This window comes from Myodes glareolus, chromosome 12 (assembly GCF_982192425.1).
Source record: "Myodes glareolus chromosome 12, mMyoGla1.1, whole genome shotgun sequence".
In the NCBI taxonomy this organism is placed as follows: domain Eukaryota; kingdom Metazoa; phylum Chordata; class Mammalia; order Rodentia; family Cricetidae; genus Myodes; species Myodes glareolus.
The window spans coordinates 24172159-24186473 of record NC_142037.1 but is presented as its reverse complement, the minus strand read 5'-3'; positions in this window follow the sequence as shown (position 1 = coordinate 24186473).

The window sequence follows — 14315 nt, the reverse complement described above, 5'->3', positions numbered from 1 at the left end:
AACATCAGCTGTGCACTTAAGATCCAACCGCTTATTAAGGATTGGTTGTGTGCTCACTGTGTGCTCTATCTTGACGCGCATCACATAGAAGTGCCCTTATGTTGGAGTCTCCTTGCTTCCACATCGTTGATCAGATCACCAAGTTACCTGATAATGAAGCTGTATGTTCAGTGATATGTGTGTTCATGGAGGCCCAAGACTGATATCAAGGGTCTCTCAAAGATCCTTATTCATTGAGGTAGGGCCCCAACTGAACCCGGAGTTCATTAACACCGCTGGTCTACTTGGACAGCTTGGTCTAAGGATCCCAGATTCTTCCTTCGGAGTGTAGAAAGTATCACTTTCTATAGGATATTACTTTCTACATGAAAAGCAGGATTTCATGATCACCTGGCATTTATGTAAGTTCTGGGGATGGGAACTTTGAGCCTCATACTGTGACAAGCACTTTATCCACTGAGGAATCTTCCAGTCCCGGTCTCTGCTTTTGGACTGCAGTTTTTGACTGTTTACATTTAATGTAGAGACGAATGTGGTTAGGTTTAAACTCACCATGTCCCCACTGGTTTGCTATTGGCACCATTATTCATACATTCTCCCCACCCCCATTTCTCTTTCCTTTGTAAATTTTTTGTATTCCATCCTAACTTATTTGCAAGTTGAATCTCCACATTGTTTTGTATAATTTTATTCTTTAAGTGTGTTGTTAGCTTATCATAGTCTTCCTTCATTACATAGGATGAGCTTCTACACAATATACAACAACCATATTATAATAGTCTATATGTTTTTAAATAATCAATTACCGTTGAAATTTCTGTTGTCATTGTTTATTTGTTTTATTTATTTATCTATTTATTGAGACAGGGTCTTATAGCCCAGGCTTGTCTGGAACTCTCCATGTAGCCCAAGTTGGCCTTGAACTCATGATCTGCTCACCTTAGCTTTTTGGGTTCAGGAATTCCTTTCATGTGTTCCTATGCCTATATATTTTGAGGTACATTTTTTCATTTCTTAGAATGTTTGTTAGCATTTGAAATTGGGTAAAAAAAAAAGCAAGTCCAAGATACATAGGTTGCTAAAGGTAGACATTTTTTCCCTGTTAGTTGAGGTGAGGACAGATTGTGAGAGCGAGTGAGTGGCCAGCGTCAGGCTTAACTGTTAGGATAAGCTCGGGGAGCTGTCTTTCATAATTTGTTCAAACATCTGGCCACCGCTGTTAAATAGGTTGGGGAAGAGCATATGGTTCTCATTTAGAACATTGCAAATACCATCATCGTGGTGACTGTGAAATTTTTAAAAAGTCCAATACTGTTTTGATTATAAACTCAGACAGAAGAAAAAAAATGAAAAACAGCGAAAAAAACCCAACTGCATTCTAAACTAAGAATTTCAGTGTTTCATTACAGGAGTGTCTAATTCTGTGTCGTGTTGTGACTTTTGAATCTTACTTTAATGAAAAGACAGCCACCTAGTTAAGTTAAAAAAATTAAACAAATATATATGTACAAAAGGAATAATAAATATATGAGAACTCACTCTTCTTAAAAGCTTGCTGTTAGACACTGAGTTACATGTTTCTGTTGTAATCCTATTGATCAGGAAGAGGTGTATGTGTTTTCTAGTTAGACTATAATTAAATTGGAGACTTGTATCTCTGTAAAACAGATGAAAGGGCTCTCGTAAGAGCTGTTAGGTTAATCCAGCTGCTCAAAATGTATGTTGTATTTGACCACTTGCCAAAGAACGCAAGAAAGTCTGTGGCTGCGCGAGCCAGCTGGCGCGGCATTGGAGGGTGGGATGCTCAGCTGGTCAGGACTGCGGCTGAAGATGCTTTATAAACTCCACTTTCAAAATGACAATTTTGGCTGTCCTACAGTTTTGCCAAGCACTAATATCTTCAGGAGTAGTTTTCTCCTTCAAAAATATCTCTTCTGATTCATATCACGAGACCTCTTAAAGTGAGCCATTTAATAATGTTTAAAAACAAGAACTGGCAGTGGCGGCACACCCAGGGCCCTGGGTCTAATCTCTAGCACTAGCAGAGATTCGGCAGGCTGGACCGTAAAGCTCTTGACACATCAATTAAAGAGACTGAAGTTTTGTCATACTTTTTATTAAAAAACGAAGAGTAGGGTAAATCAAAGATAAGTTTAAAGAGCACAATGGAGATATTCATGTTAAAGGCTCCCAATCCACTATATTCATTTTCCATTGTCATTTAAAGAGAGACTGACCATGGGTCCATGGAGCGATTCAATACTGTAATTTTATTTTCCCCACTGCTTGGATTACATTGTGTTTGTTATGTTAGAATAAGCAAGCACTCATGTTTCTAACCATTAAGAAAATCTTGAATTACTTTGTACCTGGCTCATGTGCACGTGCATCTGTGTGCTAGAGGGTGTGTGTGCATGTGTGCTCGCACGCCTGCCAGCCTGCCAGGTGTGGAGTGGAGCCTGTCCCACTAACAAGTCCCCTGCCGCCCTCCCCTTTGATTTTCCCCACCTGGTGTTTGCCACAGCAACATGTCTGACTGGCCATTTGAGTTATCTGAGAAGCTGTCAAAAGGCTGAGAAGAACTGGGAAGATTTCAAAAGCCGAACCGAGCCTGCTTTCTCGAGAATAATACTTCGTGACACTTTTATTCTCTATCCCAAACGTCAGATGGTTGGTTTTTTTTTTCACTGTGAAATGGAAGCAACAAGGAGCCCTCTGATTTACAATATTTTAAAAATTTAAAACTCAGCGCGGCAGCAGCTTTGAGTGGTGCACATTCACAGTTTCAGAGGGTAAAGTGAGCAATACAAGCGTAAAGTCTCAACTAAGGACTCGTGGCTTTAGTAGTCCTACTGTGTGAATGTTAGTTTTATTCATATTTGGTTTTATTTGCTTACATTATGCTAAAAGGTAATAAAGTACAAGGTTTAAAAGTCTAGACTACCTGGAGGAAAAGCCTGCAGCCCGAACCCACTCAGCTCCACGTCCATCCCTGAACATCCTCCAGGCTCACTTGCCAATGTGCTCTACCACTACCAAATTCAACAAGTAAATGCATGGCTCTCCTGGTCTAGCTTAAATTTCAGATCAGCAATGAACACATTTTCAGTCAGCATCTACTCCGACTACTGCACGGCATACGTATACTCAAAACAAAAGAAAAGCAATCTGTTTATCTTATATTGAAAGTCACCTGAGTGCTGTGTCCCTAAGTCTTCCTGAAATGGTCATATACAAGAAGAGATTCTCAGTTACCTCCCCCTTTTGCCCTCTGCTTCTTTCTCAAAATGGTAACATGCTTTGTTTGAGTTCTGCACCTGCATATCTCCTAACCGGCAACGCCTTTGTGCCTTTGATGATCATGCCTTAGCATGAAGAAAGACCATTTCTTTCTGCTTTGTTGTTGTTTTTTTTCTATTTCTTTTTCTTTTTTGGTCAGATATACTCACAGGTAAGTCCTCATCTTTTGCTTTTAAAAACCATGCTTCAATGAGTAATCTGCCAAACAAGCAATATCATAAGTATTACACTTATAATAAATCCTCAAATGTGGTATTTAGGGTGTCAGAAATTAGGGACATTGAGATAATTTTGTTAGATAATGCAAATTGTTCCTGATGGTTACCACAGTGTGCAAGCTACTCAACACAAAGGACACTAACTTCTACCCATCCTGACCTGTGATTTTGCTGAACCCTTAGATTTTGTCATCAGTCTGATATAAAAACTGGTATCTTGATATATTTTATTTTGCAATCTTCTTTCAAAGAATATGATTGAGAATTATCTTCATGTATTTTTAACCAATTTAATTTTTTTAAAGTTTCTAGTTGTACCCCAATGATCTGCACAATCAGTTTATTTCTGTTCTTTGAATATTAAGGACACTGGCTCATTAACCCCAGCAGCACAGGTGACAAGCAATTTCAAAAATTAGGTTTATTCATCTACATTTTTATTTCAATTGAAAATTGATGAAGGTTCTCATGTTTATCACCTGTGTAGGTATAGTTTTGTTCTGTTTAAGTTGTAGTGAAAAACCCTTCACAATCACAGACTGTGATGGGGTCCTGTTTCCTTTGATTTTTGAATTTTGATAGCTTTAACTTTTTCATTGTTGTATATTTATATTCTCTATACTTTGGCATATGCCTTGCTCTTGTCTGTGGTTGGTATGTGAGGTCTTTCTGTCTAAGAGTTGCTTTTATTGGTTAATGAATAAGAAACTGGCTTGGCCTATAGCAAGGTAGAACTTAGATGGGGAAAACTAAGCTGAATGCAGGGAGAAGGAAGGCAGAGTCAGAGAGAAGCCATGTAGCCCCACGGAGACAGATGCTGGAAACTTTAGAGGGTAAGTCACAGACACATGGCGATATACAGATTACTAGAAATAGGTTAAATTAAGATGTAAGAGTTAACCAACAAGAAGCTAGAGCTAATGGGTCAAGCAGTGATTTAAATAATACAGTTTCTGTGTGATTATTTTGGGTCTAGGCTGCTGGACAGCCGGGAAACAGCAAGCAGCCTCCTCACAACATGTGGTTATAATCTTAACTTTTTTTTCGAGATGTTTTTGTGATTTAAATGTGAGTCTTCCAGTAGATGCCATGTATTGGACACTTGGTCCTTGGTTGGTGGCACTGTTTTATGAGTTGTGGTGCTTAGGAGTTCGTGACTTACTGAAGAAAGTGGGTATTTGAGGTTGGAGAAGTTGACATTATTGCTTGTCCACTGTCTTTGTTCAAACCCTCTAATCTGATTTTCTCTTCATAAATTGAGAAATATGTCCAGTGCAGTAGTATATTTTGGTGAGAAGTTCTTTGTTTTTGATTCCTGCCCTTATCAAGAGCATGCTTACTGTGAAATAAGTTGTTGCCTGTTTCTATTTTACAGAGGTATTTGTCCTGTTAAGATAATAACCCTTGCTATGATTCTTGTTAATGTATTTATTAACATATAATATTAATATGAATATATGTATATAATCTTAGTTATGATTTCTATTGCTGTGAAGAGACACCATGACCATAGCAACTTCTAAGGAAAACATTTAATTGGAGCCGGTTTACAGTTTCAGAGGTTTAGTCCATTTTTATCACGGAGGGTGTGCAGAAAGACATGGTGCTTGAGAGGAGCTGAGAGTTCTACATTGTGATCTGCAGGCAGTAGGAGATTCTGTATCACACTGGACATAACTTGAGCATATAAGCCCTCAAAGCCCACCCCACAGTTACACACTTCCTCCATCAAGGCCATACTCATCTCAGCAAGGCTACATCTCCTAACAGAGCCACTCACTATGAGCCAAGCATTGAAACACACTAGTCTATGAAAGTCATTCCTATTTAAACCACCACATTCCACTCACTGGCCCCAAAAGGTTTGTAGCCATAGCATAATGCAGCAATGCATTCACTCCAACTTCAAAAGTCTCCATAGTCTAAATAGTCTCAACCCTGTTTAAAAGTCCAAAGTTCAAAGTCTCTTCTGAGACTCATACAATTTCTTAACTGTAATCCCCTATGAAATCAAAATGAAAAATATCACATACTTCCAACATATAATGGCATAGGATATACATTACCATTCCAAAATATAGGGAAGGGAGCATGGTGAGAAAATACTGGACCAAAGTAAGATTAAAACCTAGCTGATCAAACACTAAATTCTGCATCTTTATGTCAAAATGCTCTTCAAAATGTCCAACTCCTTTTATCTTTGTTGAGTGCAACACACTTCTTTCTTTTGGCCTGGTTCCACTCTCTGTTATTGAACTTCCTTGGAAGATATCCCACAACTCTGGCATCTCTAACCTCTTGGAGTCTCCAAGACAATCCAGGCTTCAACCATACAGCTTCAGCTTCCCAAAATGACCTCTCTGGACCCCGTGTAGGGACACCCCTGACACATGCTTGGCCTCACTGACTCTTCTTAGTCACTGAGGAAGATTCCATAACTTCTTTCTTCTATCCTTTACTCTAAAGCTAGAACTATTTGACCAAAGCTGCCAAGTTCTGCTGTTTTCTAAGCCCGGAACAAGGCCCCTTGTTCAATTACATCTTCATAACTTTCTGTTTATGATGGTTTCCTTCACTGTCTAAGTTTGGCTGTTCTGAATCTCACCTTGAAAACCAGGCTGGCCTAAAACTCAGAGATCTGTCAGCCTCTGCTTTCTGAGAGCTAGGATCAGAGCAGTATACCACTATGCCTGAACCTCAGCTGCTTTTTAATTTCTTTTCACTAGTTGGAAGTTTAGCTGGGTGGGATCTTGTCCAGAAGTCTCCACCCGCTTTATTCCACTCAACGTCAGGCTTTCCTTTAATCTGTTAATCTCTTTGAATATAAGATTTTGTCCACTCTACTTCCTGGTGCCATTTTTTCTCCTCAAATTGTATGTTTTATAATTTTTCTTACCCAGCTTGCTCCTTTTCATTACAGATCTTCATAAGAGTGAATGCTGTTTTTATTTCTGTTTTTTTCAGCTAATCTGCTTTTTTTCCATTCAAAAATTTACACTTCCTCCCCTCCTCCTCCCATTCTCCTCCTGCTACCCTTCTCCCTCCCCCTCCCTCCTTAAGAGAGGGCAGGAAACCCTGCCTTGTGGGAAGTCCAAGGCCCTCCCTCCTTGTGCACTGCAAAAAAAAAGAAGTAAAAATATAATTGTTTATCTTTAAAAACAAGATTATTGTTCAAATAATTACATCTTTTCAAGTACTTCAGGTTTAATTTCTTAAGGTAAAATTCCATATGTTTTAATATCAAATTAAAATATGAAGAATTTTCTTTTCCCTTTCTTAAAAAAAAAAAAAAGAGGGAATGCTGATAACCATGCAGCAGAGCCAACACTGTTTTGAGATTTCTTCTGACAATGGAATTAATACAAAACTCTTTACTTTAGCCTCAGGCAGATTTTTTTTTTATAAAAAGACAAAAAACAACCACATTCTTCACCAAAACTTCACAAGACTGGTCTTTAGGCCACATACTAACAGTCTTCTCTGAAACCTCTTGAGCCAGGCCCCTACAGTTCAAATTACCTTCAGCACCACATATCCTCTTAGGAACTTGGAAGCTCCACTTAAACTATTGACCCGCTTTTGTAATCCATAGTCCCAAAATCCATATTTCTTCAAACAAAACATGATGAAAGAGCTGAGAGTTCTACATCTTGATCTGTAGGCAATAGAAGGAGATTGTATATCACACTGGCTGTAGCTTGAACTTAAAACTTCAACGCTGCCCACCTCCACAGTGACATACTTCTTCCAACAAGGCCACACCAACTTCAACAAGGTCACACCTCCTATTCATGCTACTCTCTGTGGGTCAAACATTTCAACACCTGAGTCTATGGGGGTCATTCCTATTCAAACCACCATTCTCTCTCTCTCTCTCTCTCTCTCTCTCTCTCTCTCTCTCTCTCTCTCTCTGTGTGTGTGTGTGTGTGTGTGCATGGTTACTTTCAATTTTCCTTTTAGTATCTGAATTTGCAATATTTTTCTTAGTTTCATTAATACCACAAATAATATGAACACAGTCCTGATATTGGACTGTGTAACTGTGTCATTTTTACTTTAGTTTGAATTTTTTGACTATATTTTTGTTAATTCAGAGGCATGCTAAAAGTGGCTAAATGGATTAATGGATCATATTACTGTTTAAACTGCTTCATTGTGTTTTTTGGAGCTGAAATTTTTCTTATCATGTGCAGGAATTGGGATCTGAAGTGGCCTCAAGGTCTACTTGTTGAAGGCTTGGTTATCAACCTTGATGTTGCTGAGACTGATTGTATCTTTGGGGTATAGGGTCTCGTAAGAGGAAGTTAGGTACTTGGTGGCATGTGTTTGAAGGGAATCTTTGGATCCCACCTCTATTTTCTCCTTGTCTTTACTTCCTGGCCACCCTGAGGCAAACTGTTGCCCACTAAATGCCTGCATTGTGATACGCTGTTTACTTCAGGCTCACAGGGCCAAGTATTATGGACTGAGACCTCTGAAACTGAGAGCCAAAATAAACCTTTCTTCTGTTTAAGTTCATCTCCTGAGGTATTTTGTCACAGTGACAGAAAGCTGGCCAACACTCTGATGTGTCAGACTGAGAAAATTTTATTCAAACTTTGCACTACTGGTTTATTGCACCAAGTTCTCTTCTCATTGGCTAAAGTTTTGTTTTTAATTGTTACTTGCTTCTACTTTTGGATGCTTATCAAAGTATCCTTATACATTTAAATATTGTGTGCTAGCATCAAAACATCTTTCCATACTCTAGACCTGGCATCTACCCCAGGCTACTTACAGCATTATGAGTTCCCTGCTTTGTTCTCAGTAACATTTATCTGGTGTCACTTTGGCATCCTTTTATGTGGAAGTCTTCTAATAACTTTGGTTTTTGTAATGATCCTTAATAACTTGTTTTTACTCAACATGTGAGCATAGCTCACTTTTGCTACAGTACTGCTGTGACCACTGTGTCTTGGTCCCAGGTCTATTATTTATAAGCCTAATGTCACTGGCAATATGATCCCATGTCTCTGACTTTTTTGTGGGGTCCTGATATTTGGAAAGGTTCTGTTTTTGTTCTTGTGGTAACTGATGTGATTATATTATAGAATACATTTTAGCTTGTATTTTTTCTGAGCTATAAGTGACTCTAAAGTTATTACATATACAACACACACACACACACACACACACACACACACACACACACCCTTCTGCTTTACTCTCTGCTGCCCACAACAATATCATTTCTCTACCTTATACCTCAATTGCTTGATTTCCAGACTCGCAGGACCTATATCTCCACCTTCAGCTTTTGACGTGAGACAAGAACACACGCTACTACTCAAAATTCTCTTCTCTTCTAGTCTTCATGAGGCTAAAATGTCTATGTTTTGAAGGGCTGGGTGTGTGGTGGCTCAGACCTGTAATTCCTAGGTTCTGATGGTGATTCCTAGGACAGATGCTGAAGGATTGCTACAAGTTTCATTCTAGGTTAGCCAAGCCTACAGAGTGAGACTGTCTCACAAAAGAAAAAAAAAATCCACGGTCTATAACTTTTCCTTACGTTCCCAATTCCTTTATGTTCTGTAAGCATGAGTCTTCATTGATTTGCATATGTTAATTACTTGTTGCCTAAAGGCCAAGGCCCTGCTTCCCAATGGCTCTCTTAGTTTTGAAAGCTTTAATAGCTGCAGGAAACAGTTTTGCTCAGAAAGTCCAGAAAGAACAATGGTGTCTATATCATTTAATATTCGATCTGGTTTGTTTGGAGTCTTTCTGTATTCAGAGCAGTTTCAGGGTAACTGCTGTGGTCCAGATGTCCCTTGAGTTTAGGACTCAACTTTGTAAAGTCTCCCTGTGGATTAGAAAAAGGGGGGCTGATGTACATCTAGCTGATGTACAGTGTTGTCCGAAGTGCAAAAATAGCAAGCATGTTTCCAATGTTCTCTCTCCCCCTTCCCTCTCCTCCCTTTCTTCTTCCCTTCTTATCTCCTCTTTCCCTTTTCCTTTCTCCATTTCCTCTTCCCCTCCCCTCTGCTCCCCTCCTCCCCATCTCTTCTCCTTCCTAGCCTTCCCCTCCTCTCTCCTCCACTCCCTTTCCTTCTTTCCCTTCCCTTCCTTCCCTTCCCTTTCTTTCTCTTTTTCCTTCCCTACCATCTCCCCCATCTATTATCCAAGAGCTCGGGAGGTGAAGGCAGAAGAAGTGAAACTTCAAGGTCAACATGAACTGTGGGAAACCCTGTCTCAGTCTCCACTGCACGCATCAATTAAAAGGTAGAAAGAGGGTGTTAAGTGTCTCATTGGATCACAGATGTCTAGTTCTCATTTCAGATTCTTAGTTTATTATGTATTCAACATTATGATATTACCTGAAAATAAAGTCAGAATTAAATCTCGGTATTGAACTGGCCATTTTATCTCTAGGCCTACTTCTTTATTTCTGGGCCTGCATGGCCTTCAGTGATGCCACAGCAGCCTAGCAGTATAGTGGCCTCTGTTGACTTGTTTGTTGACACATGCCCACCTTTCCTTGTAAGCTTCGGTATCCTCACTAGAAGGAATGCCATCTACACTGTGTACATTTGTTTTTCGGCGAAAGCATTTCTGGGCATGCTCAACTTCAAATCTATGCATGATTCACCATTAGCCTCTGTGGCTTCATTTTATCTACCTCTTAAATTATTTCTTTCTTGGATTTTTTTTTAAATTAAGATGCTTATGTTTCTATTTTTGTTCTACATGTCCTATTAGTTTAGTACAGATACCATCTTTCATGAGTGTTACCATGACACCCCCCCCCCCCCCCGCACAAAATGTTAGCAGAGTTCTCTGATTGACTGGGCATCTCTGTACAGCTTCTAGTAATGATGTCTTCACCAACTATGCCTGCCCAGCTGTTGGCGCCACCAGCGTTGGGCCTTTTAGGTCTTCGTGTGCTTTCAGGTCCATTTCATGCCGTGACTGTCTCACAGAAACCCAAAAACCACCCAGTTCTCCCATCGGCCCCTTCACTTTCCCCACTCTTGGTCTGCTCTTTGCTTCTGCGTTCCTTCATTCTCTGAGCCTGAAGAGCTCTGGTGATTTCGTATTTTACTGCCAACCAACCCCCAGTCTCTGCGAGGGTCTTTATTTTCAAAGGATTCTTTGTGAAAGACTCTGGTTGGAAATTGCTTTCTTTCAGCCTGTTAAATTTGTTATTTCATTTTCTGCATGTTTGGGTCATTTCGGTTGAAAATTTAGCTTTGAGCATTGTCCTTTGTTAGGTAATGTGTGTTTTCCCTTGGCCATTCTGCAAACCTCCTCCTTTGTCTCTTTGTTTTAGCAATATTACCATACCAAATGTGCAAATGTGCTTTGCCTTTTTGTTTTCTTTTAATTTGCTTGTGAATCATAGGTTTTCTTTAGTCTCTGACTCTGGTCTTTTGTCATTTTGAAAATTCTCAGTTATTACTTTCAAATCCTTCTGTGCCATAGCCTCTCTGTAGCACTTCAGTTACTCTCTCTCTGTCCTTCAAGGTGCCCTTGTTTCTACACTTTCCTGGCTTTTCTTGATGTCTTCTTGTGTTCTCACATGAGAATATTTTACTCAGAAAATTCTTATAATAGTAAAAGGTGTGTGTTTTGTGTGTGTGTGTTGTGTGTGTGTGTAACAAGTTTTTCTCTGTACTGTCAGCTCCCAAATAATGGCATGGAGACTTCTTGTTAATTATGAAAGCTCAGATTTATCTTAGACTTGTCCCATTAGCTCCTATAATTTAAACTAATCAATCCATTCATATTAATCTACATTTTTTGCCTCATGGCCTTTTTCCTTTCTTTTCTATTGAGTGGTTTTGACTCGTTTAGTGTCTCTCTCCCACCTTAATTCACCTCTTTCTCTCTCTAGAAGTCCTGCCTATACCTCCTGCCTAGCTATTGGCCATTCAGCTTTGTGTTACGTCAATCACAGCAATACATTTTCACACAGTGTAAAATATCCCACATCATGTGTACCTGTGTGGGCTTGTGTTCATGTGCATGTATGTGTGTGTGTGTGTGTGTGTGTGTGTGTGTGTGTGTGTGATATGCATCCCCGACATAGCATCTATGCAGAGATCAGTTCTTGGGAGTCTATTTAAGTAGAGCCCAATGGTCTATGATGTCTTCTTGTTTAAAATTTACCTATTTGACTACATTGCTCTGTCATTGTATCACCTTGGAGCTATTTCTAACTACTGATTTTTTTATAGTGTAATAATAAAATTAGCCATCAGTAATGAGCAGCAAACATACTTCTAGAATCAAAGTAAATGCTTTGGTTGTGTTTTCTGAAAGAGCTGTTTCTCTCACCTTTTGATGTATTTCTAAAATATTTTATTATAAATTACAGTCTTTTTATTTGTCCAAATATTATAGAACATCTACTATTTCATAAATATATGTGTATCTATCCAGGCATGTACCTATAAGGCACACATATACATATATACGCATTGGTTTTTCTCAGTTTTGCATTGTTTTCTAGGCATGATGGTTAGTCTGATAAAATCCACACCATTGATACATGTGTGGGTGTGGATGTGTAAATATGTAGAGGGAAGTTTCTGTCCTGCCTGGTCCTGCAGCTGTTCAGTCCCCCAAAACACACAGCGGCCTATATTAATTATAAACTGTTTAGCTCAGGCTTATTATTAACTTGTTCTTATACCTCAAATTAACCCATAATTCTTATCTATGTTTGGTCACATGGCTTGGTAACTTTTTTCAGTGCAGCATTTTCATCTTGCTTCCTCTGAATCTGGGTGGTGACTCCATCTGTGTCTTTCTCTTCCCAAAATTCTCCTAGTCTGGATGCCCCACCTCTACTTTCTGCCTGGATGCCCCATCTCTACTTCCTGCCAATCAGTGTTTTATTAAACCAATGCAAGTGACAAATCTTTAGAGGGTGCAAGAGCATTATCCTACAACATATATACCCAGGCAAGAGCATTCTGTTCATGTTCCTACAAAATTCCTTCATCTAAAAGCTATTACTAGCCTTGGGAATTATCTCTGAGGTTCAGTTATCAATACGAATGAGCCCAGAATAAAACCAAGAAGAAAAAGCATTAATTTTGGTAAAATTAATATAATATAGCAGCTTTTTAAATTAAAAACTTAAATAATGAAAAGATGTTTAAGTCTGCTTGATCATCAATTTATTTGATGCTTTTAAATTCTTTTTAGTGTTTCAAAAGTTGTGTCTTCATCCTTCTTGGGGCAGAGACCTCAATGCATCAGGATTACATAGGCTATGAGCAAAACTGGTACACAGAAGTGAGGGTGTGAGGGTATTGCTGTGAGATTACACAGTCAGAGAAACTGCTAGGACATGAGAAAGACCACACAGGAGACTGGGGCAACACCGTCTTTTGTGTCTGAGCCTGCTTCAAAGAGGCCATGACTGAGCACCTCAGAAGGCAGTCTTAGGTACTGATGTCCACGTTGGCCCTGATGCCCAGTGCCATGAGCATACCCTATAAAGCCAGACTGTAATTCCCACAAGCCCCCTGGTAGGCAGTTATGAAATGCTTCTAAAGTAACTGATCATCACATCTGCCTAATTGGAAACATTCCTGGGCGATTTTCTATGGCTATCAGCAGAGCAGCCAGAGAGCAGTCGTGAGTAGAGGCAGTAACAGGAGGGGAAGGGCTGAAATCTACAGATATCGAGGGTCCGAGGAGTCCCATGTACAGCTGTGTGCTCCCCAGACTAATCCACATCTTCATTTTAAAGAGCAATTTCCGGTGACTCATTCTAGGTACTGAATTAGATTCTCTGGAGGTAGGTCCCAAGAATCTTCAATTTAGGCAGCCCACCAGGTGATTCTTATGCACATTAAACTTAAAAACAACTGACAGAGATTAAAAGACAACCACACTGACCACAAAGAACGCCTGTTGTTGGGGAGTGGGGCTGACTCACTCTTCTGCTCTTCAATCTTCAGCTGAGTTTTTGTAAATAACGTTGCTTTTGTTTATACTACAGTTTTTCGTTTTTGCTTGGTGTTCTGGGAATCTGTCTGCAGGAAAACCCTTGGATGTACTGTAGATGTATTTTGGAAGAAAATGCTTGGCTGTGTTTATCCAAGTGAAATTAAAAAAGGCTGAAGATTGAGATGCCAAGGAATGAAACAAAAATTAACATTAACATTTATACTTAGGGCCAAAACATGTGCTAGGGAACAAGAAACATTTTGGCAGTATTTAATACATAGCTGAAGGTAGCAGGAGTGATTCCAAGATCTTTGTGCAAATTGAAGTTTGGAGCTACTTGGTAGTCATCCCTATCATCCCCACCATCCTCATCCCCATTCCCATCACCATCATCCCCATTCCCTTCACCATCATCCCCACTGTCCTCATCTCCATTCCCATCATCCCCATAGTTCTCATCCTCATCCTCATCATCCCCATAGTCCTCACCCCCATCCCCATCATCCCCATAGTCCTCATCCCATCACCATTATCCCCATAGTCCTCATCTCCATTCCCATCATCCCCATAGTCCTCATCCCCATCCCCACCATCCCCATAGTCCTCATCCCCATCCCCACCATCCCCATAGTCCTCACCCCATCCCCATCATCCCCATAGTCCTCATCCCATTGCCATTATCCCCATAGTCCTCAACTCCATTCCCATCATCCCCATAGTCCTCACCCCATCCTCATCGTCCCCATAGTCCTCACCCCCATCCCCACCATCCCCATAGTCCTCACCCCATCCCCATCATCCCCATAGTCCTCATCCCCATCCCCACAGTCCTCACCCCATCCCCATCATCCCCACTGT